Here is a 16,932-nt window from a genome sequence, read left to right on the forward strand (position 1 = left end):
AAATGCATCAAAAGACTAAATAAATTATGAAATTATCATTCTCCTTTGGTTATACATAATAAGAGTAGGAGTACAGAGGACATGATCAAAACTTAACATAATTTATTTGAAATTTGATGTTGAACTTCCCTGTGAAAGTAAGTGTCGCTAATATCCTGGGAACTAAGGATATAAACTGATTAATACAAATCCCATTACTTTTCTTTTATAAAAATAATGAATTCAGAAGAGCGTTTAAGTTCATAATATCTTTAGATAATTTGCTAATTAGATAATATAATAATATTTCATGAAGAATATTTAAACTACTTTTAAAACTTGGCAAGTACTTTGTAAGTATATACTTAATTTTATTCATATGGTAATTAAATAATATTTACATTCTTACCTATTTATTAAAAACAAGGCCTATCAATGACTCTATTAAGTTTACTTTGTTTCATTCTTATTTATTTATTTATTTTTAAATTTGAGTATAATTGACACACAATGTTACTTTAGTTTCAGTTGTACAACCTAATGATTTGACAAGTTTTTTTTTATTTTATTTTTTAAAAGATTTATTTATTTATTTATGAGAGAGAGAGAGAGAGAGAGAGAGAGGCAGAGACACAGGCAGAGGGAGAAGCAGGCTCCATGCCGAGAGCCCGACATGGGACTCGATTCCGGGACTCCAGGATCGTGCCCTGGGCCAAAGGCAGGCACTAAACCGCTGAGCCACCCAGGGATCCCCTTGACAAGTTTATATATATATATATATATTTTTTTTAAGTTTATATGTTATGCTATGCTCACCACAAGCATAGGTACCATCTGTCTCATTACATCACTATTACAGTATCATTAACCATATTCCATATAGTCTATTTTTTTATTCCCTTGACTTACTCATTCCATACCTGGAGGCCTATATCTCCCTCTCCTCTTCACCCATTTTATCCAACTCCTCCATACCCCTTACCTCTGGAAACCATCAGTTTTTTTTCTATATTTATAGTTCTAATTCTGTTATTTGTTTCTTTACTCATTTTTTTAGATTCCACTCATGGAATCATATGGTATTTGTCTTCCTCAGTCTGACTTATTTCACTTAGCATAATACCCTATAGGCCCATCCATGTTGTCTTAAACAGCATCATCTCATTTTGTTATGTTTGTGTAATATTCCATTTTATTTATATAATATATATATATATACACACACATATATATAAAACCTTTTTCTTATTCATTCCTCTTATGCAACATTATATATATATATATAATGTACCACATATATGTAATACATAATATACTCATATATATAAATATATATATATTATATTATATTATATTATATTTTTCCCTACTACATTTTCCTATCCATTCATCTTTTGATGGACACTTAAGTGGCTTTCATGTTTTAGCTATTATAAATAATATTGCAATAAACATAGGGGTGCATGTAACTTTTTGAATTAGTGTTTTCATTTTCCCTGGGTAAATATCCAATAGTGGAATTATTGGATTATATAGAATTTCTATTTTTAGTTTTTTGAGGACCTTTCATATTATTTTCCACAATGGCTGGACCAATTTATATTCCCACCAAAAGAGCACAAGAGTTCCTTTTTCTCCACATCTTCACCAATATTTGGTGCTTTTTATCTTCTTGATTTTAGCGATTGTGACAGGTATGAGGTGGTATCTCCTTGTGGCTTTTACTTGGATTTCTGTGATTAGTGATGTTGAGCATCTTTTCATGTGTGTGTGTTCGCCATCTGTATATCTTCATTGGAAAAGTAACTATTCAGGCATTCTGTTTATTTTTTATTTTTAAATTTTTTTCTGCCCCTTTTTTAACCAGATTGTTTTTCTGGTGCTTGTTAGTTTAATTCTTATTGCAATCTGCCCTTTAAAGGTATAAAACTATTTTTTTATTTTAAATTACTCATAAAGTAGTAAAATTTCTCACTGCATTTAAAAATTTTAAAGTAAGCCACCTTGAATAACCCAATTTCTATCAGCTTATTTATTCAGATTTCCCATTTCTGTTCCTTAGAGCTTTATAATAGAGAATACTTCTCTGCTCCACACTATAACTAGCAATATTATTAAAAGAGTTACAAAGTACCCACCTAAACTTGGGTATATTTCTGTCAGCTTATTTTTCAAGTTTATTATTTCCTTTAAGTATTGATTTATGAGAGTACATATATGAGTGGCTAAAAGTAAATAGAAAATATCAAGAGGAGAGACTGCCTTTTTCCCATTGGATATTCTTTCCTACTTTGCTGAAAATTAATTGACATAAGTGTGGGTTCATTTCTGGGTTTTCTATTCTGTTCCATTGATCTATGTGTCTATTTTTGTGCCAGTATCATACTGTTTTGATCACCACAGTTTTGTGAATACAACATGAATTCTGGAATTGTGATTCCTCCAGCTTTGCTTTTCTTTTTCAAAGTTTCTTTGGCTATTTGGGGAAGCTGTGTAACTATGTCAAAATAAGCTAAATTTCCCAAGATAATCTTCCTATTAACTTATAGAAGACCTTACAGTAGTTGTTATATTTATTAAATATGATTAAAAACAGATTTGTATTAGTCAGTTTTTATGCTAGGAATTGGCTAGGAGAAAATTATATATAGTTTTGTCCAATAGAATGAGATATATATTCTTATGAATAATGCTCATATATACTTGACACTTGACTCAGTAAATATATTTAAATGTTGAATGGCTGATCAGAAAGGATTTTATATTTTCTTTACTCTTCATGAGTTTCTGGCAAATGAATAATAGTGCCTTGAATATTTCACACACCCAGGGGAGACATTCTGTTTTATGAACTGCAACAGATACTTGCACTAAAATTTAATATACTGTCAACAAGATTGTAGGAATAAATTAAAGAATTGTGATGTATACAAATTTAATAAAACAACTTAGTCTCTATAGACGATTGAGTATCTGATATAGTAAATGTCAGTTATTTGAGTTAGGTTACTTTGCCTTTGTTTTTATAAACTCTTTTTTTAAAACTTCCTTAGAAAGTAATATGGACCAGATAATAAATATGGACCTGAAACCAGTTCCATCACTTCACCAAACAAGAGCCTGCATCCTTTGATTATGGGATTTTGGATGGAATCCATACATATCATTTTGCTTTCATTTAAACATTTGCCTTTTAAGCCATTAATGGAATAATTAACAGGTTGGCCTGATTAACATATATTAGGTTATAAGCATGAAAAGCCTGCTAATCAGAGACATGTATATTTCTTTAAGGACTCATGAAGACTGAAGAAGCTCAATGTTATGATGCAAAAAATCCATGGCAAATATCCAAGAAGACATTTAGTAAGCCCAAGAATTGATGAAGATTCCATAATCAGCATGCCCCTTCAAAGTGATACCATCAATAAAAGACAGAAATCTCATCCTCAATATCTGGCACCCAGTCTTCCAGGTTTGTAAAACCATATGTATTTTGATAGACTTCCACACATTCATAGTGATGATGTTCAAATTACTGCCAAAGATAAATTTTAAAATTGAAAATTCAGCTATAAATCTGACAATCTGACTTTCAAATTGATTTATGTGGCATATACATTCAAACTTACCCAGGTTTTATTTTTATCCCTGTCACTTTGTCCCATTAGAGCTTATATTAACAATATTGATTTACACGTTTGAATCACAGTATTATTCTTAAACATTGTGTATATGTATAAATATGTGCATGCATGTGCTTATGTAAATTTTAAATTTATTTTCCCATATATATCAGTAATTCATATAGTCATGACCCCATTGTATATGTACAGGGATTGACACAAGCCACCAAGATTAGCCTGTGTATTTTGTTTATAAATAAAAATGATTGGAGTTTTTTTCTTAGTTTAAGAAGCTGCAAGATCCACTGTAATAATAATAATTAACATTCAACATTGTTTTAAGCATTTTTTATATATTAACTCAATTCTTGCAAAAACTCTATGACATAGGAACTACTATTATTCCCACATTACAGATGTAAAAACTGACTTAAGAGAGGTAAGTCACTTACTGAAGAACACACAGCTAGTAAGTGGCTGAGTCAGAATTTAAATCTAAGAAGTTTAACTACATATCTCATGCTCTTGGTCACTATGCTATACTACTTGTCATAGTAAATGAATGGCTTAAGACTGGAAATGGCTTCTATGACACCCATAAAATATGTGAGACAGCTGACCACAACTCAAAATAATCTAAGTGCAGCCAGCTATCCACATCAGTGAATTCTTGAAAAGATCATAATCCATACGTACAGCTCACCGTTCCTTAATCTCAACCATATATTTTCTCAGAAAATATTTAATAAATGTTCTCCATGTGCAAAATAATTGTTAGAAACTGTGGGAGACAGGAAGAAACACAACACAATTGCTACATTTAAATAGCTTACAGTTTTGTTTTATGCAACTGAAGAAAAACACACAACAAATGTTAGTGTCATGTACCTCACGCTAAAAGAAATATGCCCCAAGAGTTAAGTGAATGAGAAATAGTGTAGGCATTAGTTAAGCAAAAAGATAAGAGATTAGAATAAATTTGAATGATGGGGCAATATATTCACATACATATATCCTGCACAATGTAACTGCTATCTAGTATTTCTCAACACTATATGCAGCATGTAATTCAGTTTCATCAATCAATGCTTTATGTTCCTAAAATCCACCATATTGTATATAGGTCAATACAATAGGCTATTTTTAATCTAATTTGGTTTCTTATTTGTATGTGCTATGACTTTATCTAGAAGGCAACAATAAAATACTGAAAAGAACTCAGGAAAAAAATCTATGTATTGCTGAGTAGTATTAGTCAGAAATTGGCTAATTACATTATTTAAACCAATACTACAACTGAAAATTAAAGAGATGCTTCTGTAGCCAAAACTATTTAAAATTTTCTGAAACTCATCAATTAAGAAAATTTCATCTATCTTATATAGATATCAATTCCTATTTTATAAGGAATTGATATATACTTGAAAGGAAAAAGAGGCCAAAAGGACATCAAATGCATTTTAAAACTTTTCATTTACTGAATTTCAAGCAACAGAAGATTAACGCATCTTAACTGAGAGCTTTTTCACATTAGCAAGTCATAAAAACCATATGTAATGGAGCCTAGACATACTAGGATGAGTAAGCTACAAAATTAGATTCCAAAGAGAGCCAGGAATTTCAAATGCACAATACAAACCTGGCACCAACAGAAAACTATCACGTTGATTTGATGTTATATAACAATAGTCAAACATAAGAACGATGCTAGATAGATCCAACAGAACTCAACTTAAAATACAGTAAGAAAATTGTAGTAATAAACTGCCTTGAAAAAAATGGTAAAAAAATTATAAAGCTAAATGAGCAAGCAATGGGAAAACTAGCTATAGGTCCTTCATAGGACTTTTTCCTTTCCTCCCTTTCTTTTTCTTCCTTTCCTTTCCTTTCCTTTCCTTTCCTTTCCTTTCCTTTCCTTTCCTTTCCTTTCCTTTCCTTTTTTTTTAGAGAGTGAGAGAGAGTGGGGAAAGGGAGAGACAATCTTTTAGAGAAACTTATAGACAATCATTAAACAGCACTTCAGAAGGCTGCAAAGATGGCAGAGTAAGAGGACCCTGAGCTCATCTCATCCAACCAATACAACTAGATAACACTCACATTAGTGTAAATAATCTAGAGAAATGAACTGAAAACTGGCAGAACAAACTCCACAATTAAAGAGAGAAAAGATATTCTTCTTTGTTTTGTTTTTTTTTTGCTTCTTATTTTTACTACTTTGTTTTAAAATTTGATTTTCACTTTAATGGTCCTTTTGTTTTATTTTGTTGTGTTCTTCTTTTTATTTTCTGGTCTCAGACCTCTTCGGAATCATCTAGGGTGTATGTTACCTTAGGTTGTGGTTGATATATTTGACTCAGCCTGCTCATACAGCCAATCTGCACTGGATAAAATGACTAGAAGGAAGAACTCACCACAAAAGAAAGAACCGGAAACAATACTCTCTGCCACAAAGGTACAGAATTTGGATTGAATACGATGTCAAAAATACAATTCAGAAGTACAATTATAAAGCTACCAGTGACTCTGGAGAAAAGTATAAAGGACTCTAGAGACTTTGTTAGTACAGAATTGAGATCTAATCCAGCCAAAATTAAAAACAGATTAAATGAGATGCAATCCAAACTGGATGCTTTAACTGCTAGGCTTCATGAGGCAAAAGAGAGAGTGAGTGACAAAGAAGACAAGTTGATGGAAAGGAAGGAAGATAAGGAAAAAGGAGAAAAACAAGAGCCCATGAGGAAAGGCTTAGGGAAATAAATGATAGCTTGAGAAGGAAGAATATATGTCTAATTGGGATTCCAGAAGAGGCTAAGAGAGAGAGAAGACAACAAATTATATTTGAACAAATCATAGCTGAGAACTTCCCAAATCTGGGGAAGGAAACAGGCATTCATATCCAACAGATAGATAGGACCTCCCCAAAAAAATCAATAAAAACCATTCAACACCTCGACATTTAATAGTGAAACTATGCCACCTATGGGACCCCACACAGTGCCCACATTCACTACTTAACTAGCTTACACCAATGGTAAAAAGAAGCGATAAAGAATTTTAAAACCAGCAAGAAAAAAAAGGACACATACAAAGGAAATCACATAAATCTATTAGTGAACTTTTTAGCAGAAACATTGCAAGCCAGAATAAAGTGACTTGACATATTCAAAATGCTGAAGGGAAAGTATCTGCAGCCAAGAATACTCTATCTCATGAAGCTATCATTCAGAATAAAAGGAGAGATAGATTTTTTCAGACAAACAAAAGCTAAAGGAGTTCATCAAAATTAAACCACCCATACAAGAGATGTTAAAGGGGACTCTGAATGGAAAGGAAATGCCATAGGTAAAAGTATGAAAAGTAGGAAATACCAAAGCAGTAAAAATGAGTATACCTATAAAAGTATTCAAGGGATTCGCAAAATTAAAGGCTGTAAAATATAGCACCATATACCTAAAACATGGAAGGAGGGGAGAAGAGTAAAAAATGAGTTTAAACATAAGCAACCATCAACTTAATACAGACTATTATATACAGAAGATGGTATATACAAACCTAATGAGAAACACAAATCAGAAAACAGTAATTGATATGTGAAAACTAAAACAAAGAACCCAAGTATATCACTAAACAAAGCCAGTAAGCCATGAAAAAGAACTAAAGAAAAGATCAGAGGAAAGCCACAAAACAACCACAAAACAAGCAACAAAATGGCAATAAATACATATTTATCGGGCAGCCCTGGTGACTCAGTGGTTTAGCGCTGTCTTCAGCCCAGGGCCTGATCCTGGAGACCCAGGTTCAAGACCCACCTCGGGCTCCCTGCATGGAGCCTGCTTTTCCCTTTGCCTGTGTCTCTGCCTCTATCTCTCTCTTTCTCTCAGGAATAAATAAATAAAATATATTTTTTAAAAGTACACATCTATCAATAAATACTTTGAATGTAAATGGATTTAATTCTCCAACCAAAAGCATAGGGTGACAGAATAGGTAAAAAAAAAATAAGACCCATCTAAATACTGTCTACAAGATATTGTTTTCAGACCTAAAGACGCCTGAAGATTTAAAATGACAGGATGGAGAAATATTTATTACGCAAATAGATGTCAAAAGAAAGCCAGGGTAGCAATAAATACATTTCATAAAATAGACTTTAAAACAAGGACTATAACAAGCAAAAAAGGACAATATATTAATAAAGGAGACAATCCAACAAGAAGATACAATTATAAATATTTATGCACTCCCAATGGGAACAACTAAATACATAAAACAGTTAAAAACAAACATAAAGGAACTAATCAATAATAATACAATAATACTGGAGGATATTAACACCCCACTTACATCAACGGACACATCATTCAAACAGAAAATCAACAAGGAAATAATGGCTTTGAATGACACACTGAACCAAATGGATTTAACAGATATATTTAGAACACTCCATCCTAAAACAGCAGAATACATTCTTTTCAACTGCACACAGAACATTCTTCAGAATAAATCACATATTAGGCCACAAAATAAGTCTAAACAAATTTTAAAATATTGAAATCATTCCACACATTTTTTCTTAAAATAAAGTTATGAAACTGGAAATCAACCAAAGGAAAAATCTAGAAACAGTACAAGCATGTGGAGGTTAAATAACATGCTACTGAACAATGAAAGGAGTCAACCAAGAAATCAAAGAAGAAATAAAAAAGTACATAGAGAAAAATGAAAATCAAAACACAATGGTACAAAATTCGCAGGATACAGCAAAAATGGTTCTAATAGGAAAGCTTATAGGAAAGCTTATAGCAATGTCTCAAGAAACAAGAAAAATTTCAAATAAATAACCTAACCTTACACCTAAAGTAGCTAGAAAAAGAACAACAAACAAAATCCAATATCAACAGAAGAAAGATGATTATAAAGATTAGAGCAGAAATAAATAACAAACTATAAAAATTCAGTAGAACAAATCAATTAAACCAGCAGCTGGTTCCTTGAAAAGATCAACAGAATTGATAAACCTTTAGCCACATTAATCTCAAGAAGTGAAAGGACTAAATTAAACAAAATAGCAAATGAAAGAGGATAAATAACAATTGACATTGTAGAAATGCAAAGAGTTATAAGAGAATATTTGAAAATTTATATGCCAACTGGGGTGTCTGGGTGGCTCAGTTGGTTAAGCATTTGACTCTTGATTTCAGCTAAGCTCTTGATCTCAGAGTCATGGGATCAAGGCCTACATCAGGCTCCAAGCTCAGCAAGGAGTCTGCTTGAGATTCTTCTCTCACTTTCCCTTATCCCCCATCCCTCCTCCTGCTATCTTTCTCTCTAAAATAAATAAATAAATATTTAAAAAATAAATAAAAAGGAAATTTATATGCCAACAAATTGGGAAACATAAAAGAAATGGATAAATTTGTAGAAACACATAACCTACTAACACTGAATCTGGAAGAAATAGAAAACTTGAATGGGTGGATTAGCAGCAATGAAATTCAATCATTAATCAAAAATCTCCCAACAAATACAAATCCAGGACCAAATGGCATGACAAACAAATTCTACCAAACTATTCAAGAAGAGTCAGTACCTATTCTTATCAAGCTATTCCAAAGAATTTAAGAGGAAGGGAAAGTACCAAGTTCATTCCATGAGGCCAGAATTACCTTGAGATCAAAACCAGATAAAGACACTACAGAAAAGAGAACTACAAACCAATATCTGCAATGAACATGGATGTAAAAATCCTCAACAAAATATTAGCAAACTGAATCCAACAATATTTTTTAAAAATCATTCACCACAATCAATTGGGATTTATTCCTGGGATGCAAAGGAAGTTCAATATTTTCAAATCAATCAGTGTGATACATCACATCAATAAGAGAAAGGATAAAAATCTTATGATCATTTCAATAGATACAGAAAAAGTATTTGACAAAGTATAATATCCTTTCATGATAAAAACCCTCAATATAGTAGGCTTAGAGAAAACATACTTCAACATAATAAAGGCCTAATATGAATAACCCATAGCTAAAATCATTTTCAATGGGTAAAAACAGAGATTTTCCCCTAAGGTCAGGAACAAGACAAAGATGTCCATTCTCATCACTTTCATTCAACATAGTACTGGAAGACTTAGTCACAGCACTTGGACAACAGGAAGAAACAAAAAGGTATCCAAATTGGTAAGAAAGTTGTAAAACTTTCACTAGTTGCCATGACATGATACTATATAGAAAATCCAAAAGATTCTACTAAAAAACTACTAGAACATATAAATGAATTCAATAAGGTTGGGGTTATAAAATCAATATACAAAAATCTTCTGCTTTCCTTTACACTAATAATGAAGCATCAAAAAGAGAAACAGAAAACAGTCCCATTTACAACTGACCCAAAAAGAATAAAATAGCTAGGAATAAACTTAACTGAAGAGGTGAAAGACCCATACTCTGAAAACTATAAAAAAGAGAATATAATGATAAGTGAAATAAGTGAGTCAAAGAAAGACAAATACCATATGATTTCTCTCATGTGGAATTTAAGAAACAAACAAAAAACACAAGCAAAGAAGAAAAGAGAGAAAGAGGCAAGCCAAGAAACAGTCTTTTACTTACAGAGAACTAATGGTTACAAGAGAGGAAAGATTGGGGATGGGTTAAATAGTTGATGGGGATTAAGGTGTGCCATGTTGTGATGAGTACAGGGTGATGTATGAAGTGCTGAATTACTATATTGTACACCTAAAACTAAATAAAACAATAATATTTTACCTACCTGGAATTAAATAAAAACTTTAAAAAATACAAAAGAAGAGTTCAACAGCATACTAGGGGAAACAGTTGAAATAATCAATGAGCTCAAAGACAGAGCAGTGGAATCCACTTAATCAGAGCAGCAAAATTTAAAGGAAAAAGAAAAAGACTGAAGATAGCCTAAGGGATTTACGGGACAACATCAAACAAACTAAGATTCCTATTATAGAGGTCCCAGAAAGAAAGGAGTGAGAGAAACGGGAATAAATTTATTTGGAGGAAAAATGGCTGTAAACTTCCCTACCCTGGGAAAAGATACAAACATCCAGATCCAGAAAGCCCTGAAAGTTCCAAATAAGTTGAATCTAAAAAGACTCACTTTAAGACATCACAAGGAAAGTGTCAAAGGTAAAAGCAAGAAGAGAATCTTAAAAACAGCAAGAGAAAATAAAGTTTGTTACATATAAGAGAACTCCAAAAATTTATGTGCAGGTTTTTCTGTTGAAACTTTGAAGCCCACAAGGGAGTGGAACCATATATTCATAGGGCTAGAAGAAAAAACCTTCTAACTAAAAACAGCTTACCAAACCTAAAACAGTCTATCCTATTGACTTTCAGAATTCAGGAGAGATAAAGCGTTTTCCAGAAAAGCAAAAGCTAAAGGAGAACTTCTTGAAAATAAAAGAGCCCTAATTAGTAACAGAAATACATGTGACAATATAATTCTCACTAGCAAAGGTAAATGTATAGTAAAATTCAGAATAATCTAGTAATATAAAGGTGGTGGGTTATAATCAGTTATAAAGGTAATATGAAGGTTAAAATAAAAAGCAAAATGACTATAAGCTACAATATTTTGTTAAGGGATACACAATATTAAAAAATGTAAATTATGATATCAAAACCATAATTCATGGGAGGGGAGTAAAAATGTAAAGATTTATAATGCATTCAAACCTACGTTGTCACTAGCTTAGGATAGACTGTTATAAATAAAAGTTGTTTCTATAAGCTTCATGGGAACCACAAAGGAAAAAAATTATAGTAGAAACAAAAAATAAAGAGAAGGAAATCAGAGCACATCACTCATAAAATCATTAAATCACAAAGAAAGCAAGAAAAGAATAAAAGACAGGAATTATAAAACAGCAAGAAAATAATCCACAAAATAGGAGTAAATGCATATCTATCAATAATTACTTTAAATGTAAATAGAAAAAATATGAGACATAGAATGAACAACTATTGGGTCAAGAAAGAAAGCAAAAGAGAAAATTTAAAAATCCTTGACACAATTAAAAATGGAAATATAGTGGAATGCTTGGGTGGCTCAGTGACTGAGCATCTGCCTTTGGCTCAGGGTGTGATCCCAGGGTCCCCACATAGAGTCTCACATTGGACTCCCCATGGGGAGCCTGCTTCTCCCTCTGCATATATCTCTATATGCAGTGTCTCTGTGTGTGTCTCTCATGAATAAATAAATAAAATCTCTAAAAAATAAAACAAAATAAAAATGGAAATATAGCATACTGAAACTTAAGGGATGCAGTAAAAGCAGTTCTAAGAGGGGACTTCAATAAATGCCTACTTACAAAAACAAAAGGAATCTCAAGTAAACAGCCTAATCTTACACCTCAAAAAAAAAAAAAGTAGAAAAAGAAGAAAAAATGAAGCCCAAAGTTAGTAGAAGGAAGGAAATAACAAAGGTCAGAGCAGAAATGAAAGTGATTTAAGTGACAACAAAATATTTTTAAAAAGCAATAACCAAGTGCTTATTCTTTGTAAACATAAACAAAATTAACAAACCTTTAGTGAAATTCATCCAGCAGAAAAGACACAAATAAATAAAATAATAAATGAAAGAGGAGACAGTACCTCTGATACCACAGAAATACAAAGGTACATAAGAGGCTACTATGAACAATTATATGCCAAGAAATTGGACAACCTAGAAGAAATGGATAAATCCCTACAAACATACAAACTTCCAAGATTGAATCACAAAAATAAAGAAGAGGGATCCCTGGGTGGCACAGCGGTTTGGCGCCTGCCTTTGGCCCAGGGCGCGATCCTGGAGATCCGGGATCGAATCCCACATCAGGCTCCCGGTGCATGGAGCCTGCTTCTCCCTCTGCCTGTGTCTCTGCCTCTCTCTCTCTCACTGTGTGCCTATCATGAATAAAAATATAAAAAAAATTAAAAAAAAAAACAAAAATAAAGAAGAAATGTGTGGGAAATATCAGAAAGGGAGACAGAACGTAAAGACTGCTAACTCTGGGAAACGAACTAGGGGTGGTAGAAGGGGAGGAGGGCAGGGGGTGGGAGTGAGTGGGTGACGGGCACTGGGGGTTATTCTGTATGTTAGTAAATTGAACACCAATAAAAAATAAATTAAAAAAAAATAAAGAAAATTTGAATGGGTTTATTACTAGTAAGGATAGTGAATCAGTAATTAAAAACTTCCCAACAACTAGAAGTCAAGGACCAGAAGGCTTCACTGGTGAGCCTTATTAAACACTTAAAGAAGAATTAATACAAATCATTATCACTCAAAACTCAAACTTCCAAAAATAGAAGAGGAGGGAACATTTCCAAACTAATTTTCTGAGGCCAGTACGACCCTGATACAAAAACCACACAAAGACACACACACACAAGTGTGTGCACACAAAAAAAGAGAGAAAAAGAAAGAATCCATACCCTTGATGAGCCTACATACCAAAATCTTCAACAAAATATTAGCAAGTCAATTCAATACATTAAAAGGATCATAAACCATGATCAAGTGGGATTTATTCTATTGAAACAGGAGTGCTTCAACATCCTCAAACCAATGTGACATATCACATTAACAAAATAATGGATAAAATCATATGATCATCTCAATAGATGCATAAAAGACATCTTACAAAATTCAACACCATTTATGATAATAACTCAACAAGGTTGAATGTACTTAAATACAATGAAGGCCATATATGACAGGCCCACAGGTAACATTATACTCAATATTGGAAAGTTAAAAGGTTTTCTTTTAGGGAACAATACAAGGATACCCATTCTTGCCACTTGTATTCAACACAGTATTGCAAGTCCTAGCCAGTGTTATTGGGCAAGAAAAAGAAATAAAATACTTCCAAATTGGAAATAAAGAAGTAACATTGTCACTATTTGCAGATGACATGATACTACATCAAAGTATAAACCTTCTGCACAGCAAAGGAAACCATCAACAAAAGAAAAGGAAACCTAACAGGAGAAAATATCTGCAAATTAGATATATCATAAAGGATATCTGTTTAGAGATTAATATCCAAAATATATAAAGAACTCCTACAACTCAGCCAAAAATGAAACAATACAATTCATTTGAGAGAGGATCTGAATAAACATTTTTCTAAGTAAGACATACATATGGTTTACAGGGACTTGAGAAGGTGCTCAATATCCATAATCATCAAGGAAATTCAAACCAAAGCCATAATGAGATAAAGGAAACTAAATTTAAGTAACCTGAACAAAATTACAAATAAAGAAAGTACCTGAGCCAGGACAAGAACCTAGACCTTTTGTTTACATTTTGGCACTCTCCGTTTCACCAACCTTTCATTCCAGACCTCCAATTTAATTTTTAAAACATCATGTGTCTGAGTTTTTACTAAGTAGTCCCAATAATGTAGTAAAAAGTGGCTCAAGAAGAGGATAATCTATAGCAAGTCTTGCTTCCTGACATATGACTTTGAAAGCTCTCTTTCCTATTTTTTAAATTATCATTTCATTGGGTCTATTGATCTAAGTGATCAAAAAGTTATGACATTCCAGGATTCTGAACAGAAAGGATAGTTTAAAGCTATAGTATTAGCCTCCTAATATTATGTAACTAATTACTACATACTTAGCTGCTTAAAATAAACCCGTTTATTATCTTATAGCATCTATAGGTCAGAATTCTAGGCACATAATATCTGGACTTCCTGATCGTGTTCTCACAGGTTGTAATCAAGGTGTTCTCCAAGAGTACAATCTCATGTAAAGCTCAGGGTCCTTTTCCCAGCAACTTGGTTATTGGAAGAATTCTGTGTCTTGTGGTTTTAGGAGTGAGGTCTCTACTTTCTTACTGGCTATCAATGAGTGTGATTCTCAGCTTCTACAGGTTGTTTGCCATTTCCATAACATGACAGTTTTCTCCTTCAAGACCAGTAGGAGAATCTTTGTGTTCTACCTCATAGTAAGTTGCTTACCTGATTAGGTCAGGCCCACACAGGAAAATCTGCCTTTTTTCAGAGTTACTTGATTAGTAACTTAATTATGGAAGTTACTACACATTATATTTCCAGGTCTTACACATGACTCAAAGGCAAGAGATTATAGAAAGGCATGAGTTATTAAGGGTCATTTTAGAGTTATGTCTCCCACAAAAGCATATAGTCTGGGGTGCCTGAATGGCTTAGTCAGTTAAGCATCTGACTCCTGATTTCAGCTCAGGCCAAGATCTCAGGGTCCTGAGATTGAGCCCCAGGTCAGTCTCTGTGTTCAACACAGAGGATACTACTTGAAATTCTCTCTCTTTCTGTCTCCCTCACTCCCTCTCTCTCTCCCTGTGCCCTCTCCTCATGCTCATGCTTGCTCACGCTCTCTCAAATCAATCAGTCAATAAATAAATACTTTTAAAAAGGCATATAGTCTTACATTATGAAGAAGGAGTCAAAGACCTAACACTATGGCTCATTCAAAAGGTATAACTCCGACTATGGATAAAACCTGCTTTTCCAATCTTGGTTACTTACAGAAGACAAAATGTATCACAAGAATCAAAGCCAAAATGAGAGAAAACAGAATATCTGGTTATATAACTGGGAAGATACAATGTTGGGACTCCAAAACAAAAGCTTTCCTCAAACATCTTCACAGTAATCACAGATGTAAACATACTCTAGGAGAGGAGTAAAGAGCACAATATGTAATAAGGCATGCACCAAAACTTCCCTTTTATCAAGTGCAAATAACTGTCTTTTGAGCTTGATATGAATTCATTACATTAAACTATGAAAATTAACCAAAATTACTCAACTCAGTACTCTTAATCGTGTTTTTTTTTTTTTAACAACTAGAGTGCTCTGTAGACAGTTAAAGAGCATACTGTCAAGGAAATGGGATACTAAAAAGGGAAGCATTACAAAATGTATTCACACATATTACTTTATTGATTTGTTTAAATATGAGAACAAAGTGAGAAGATACAAAAGCCTCTAGCCTAATTTTTTAGATGCAAGTCAAAAAATATACATAGTTGCTAGGGAGGAATTGAGATGGTAGAGGAGTAAGGGGACCCAAAGTTTTTCTTGTCCCTGAAATACAACTAGATTGTTATCAAGTCATTCTGAACACCTAAGAAATCTGAGAAAACAAATACTGCAGTCTACCAGTAGAAAAGAGACCACTATTTGGAAGGTAGGAGGTAAAGGGATTTGAATGTGGTGTGATATACCTCGGGTTATGGAGGAGGGGAGGGAGCCTGCTTAAAGAAGCTACCACAAAGTATTATAAGCAGTGAAGGCAAAATCAGAACTTTTAGAAGTCTGGTACAGTGGGGGATGTGCCTGGCTTAAAGGTGTGACAGTGTGATTGGAATCCTGGGGTCACAAGAAGAATGGGTGGTACCTCAGTGTGGCAGAGATCCCAGGCATACGAACATAGAAGCCAACTGAGAACAGCAAGTCTAGGTAGGTGCTGGCTTTCTGCTCTGTGTTGCCATAAACGGAACTGCTGCATGGCTAGGGGAGCACTTTCCTGGGAGGGGTTCAGCAAAAGGCAGAAGCATAGAGAGATGCCCCCTCCCCCAGGAGGAACAGTGTGAGTCTGTACTGTGGGATTCCTTAAAATTTGGAGATTTGAAATTCAGTCACATGCCTAAGATAAAAACACTGGGTCACAGGCCAGGTGAACACAGAATTCCGACAAAAAACAGGGAGATAAGAGTGACGAATTGAAATGCAGCTGGGTAGATTAGTTGGTAAAGCATCTGCTTTCCACTCAGGTTGTAACCCCAGGGTCTTGGAATCGAGCCTCAAATCTGTGGGTTCCCTGCTCAGTGGGGAATCTGCTTCTCCCTCTCCCTCTTCCCCTTCTCCCACTCATGTGCACACACACGTCCTCTCTCACTCTCTCAAATAAATAAATAGAATATTTTTTCTAAAAAGAGAGTGATTGGTTTTCTGTGAGGGCTCATTGAAGAGTAGAGGGCTGAATATTTAGCACAGGGGCTAGAGAGTGGGGTGCAGCCATATTCATCCCACCCATCATCCCTGTTGAAAGCCTTCAGGGAGCAAAACAGTGCCACCAAGTGGAATCTATAACCATTTACAATGAACCCTGCCTCTGCTCACTGGAGGGGCTTTTAAACCAGGGCAAGTCCACCTGAGAATCAGTGCAACAGGCCCCTCCCTCAGAAGACCAGCACAAAAAACTCCCTCTCAACAAGTTTATCAATCATAGAGGGCTGCAAAGCTTCAGCTCTAGAGGAAAACAGTATATAGCATTCTTTATATTTTTATTATTATCTTTTA

General features: G+C 33.7%; 1 protein-coding gene across 3 annotated transcripts in view; it reads right to left on the reverse strand.

Annotated features, from left to right (window-relative positions):
* LOC144307621 (uncharacterized) overlaps positions 1-16,932 on the reverse strand; it is a 290,432-nt gene that overhangs the window by 239,153 nt on the left and 34,347 nt on the right. The gene's annotated exons all lie outside the window — the stretch shown is intronic.

This window comes from Canis aureus, chromosome X, assembly GCF_053574225.1.
Source record: "Canis aureus isolate CA01 chromosome X, VMU_Caureus_v.1.0, whole genome shotgun sequence".
Taxonomy (NCBI): domain Eukaryota; kingdom Metazoa; phylum Chordata; class Mammalia; order Carnivora; family Canidae; genus Canis; species Canis aureus.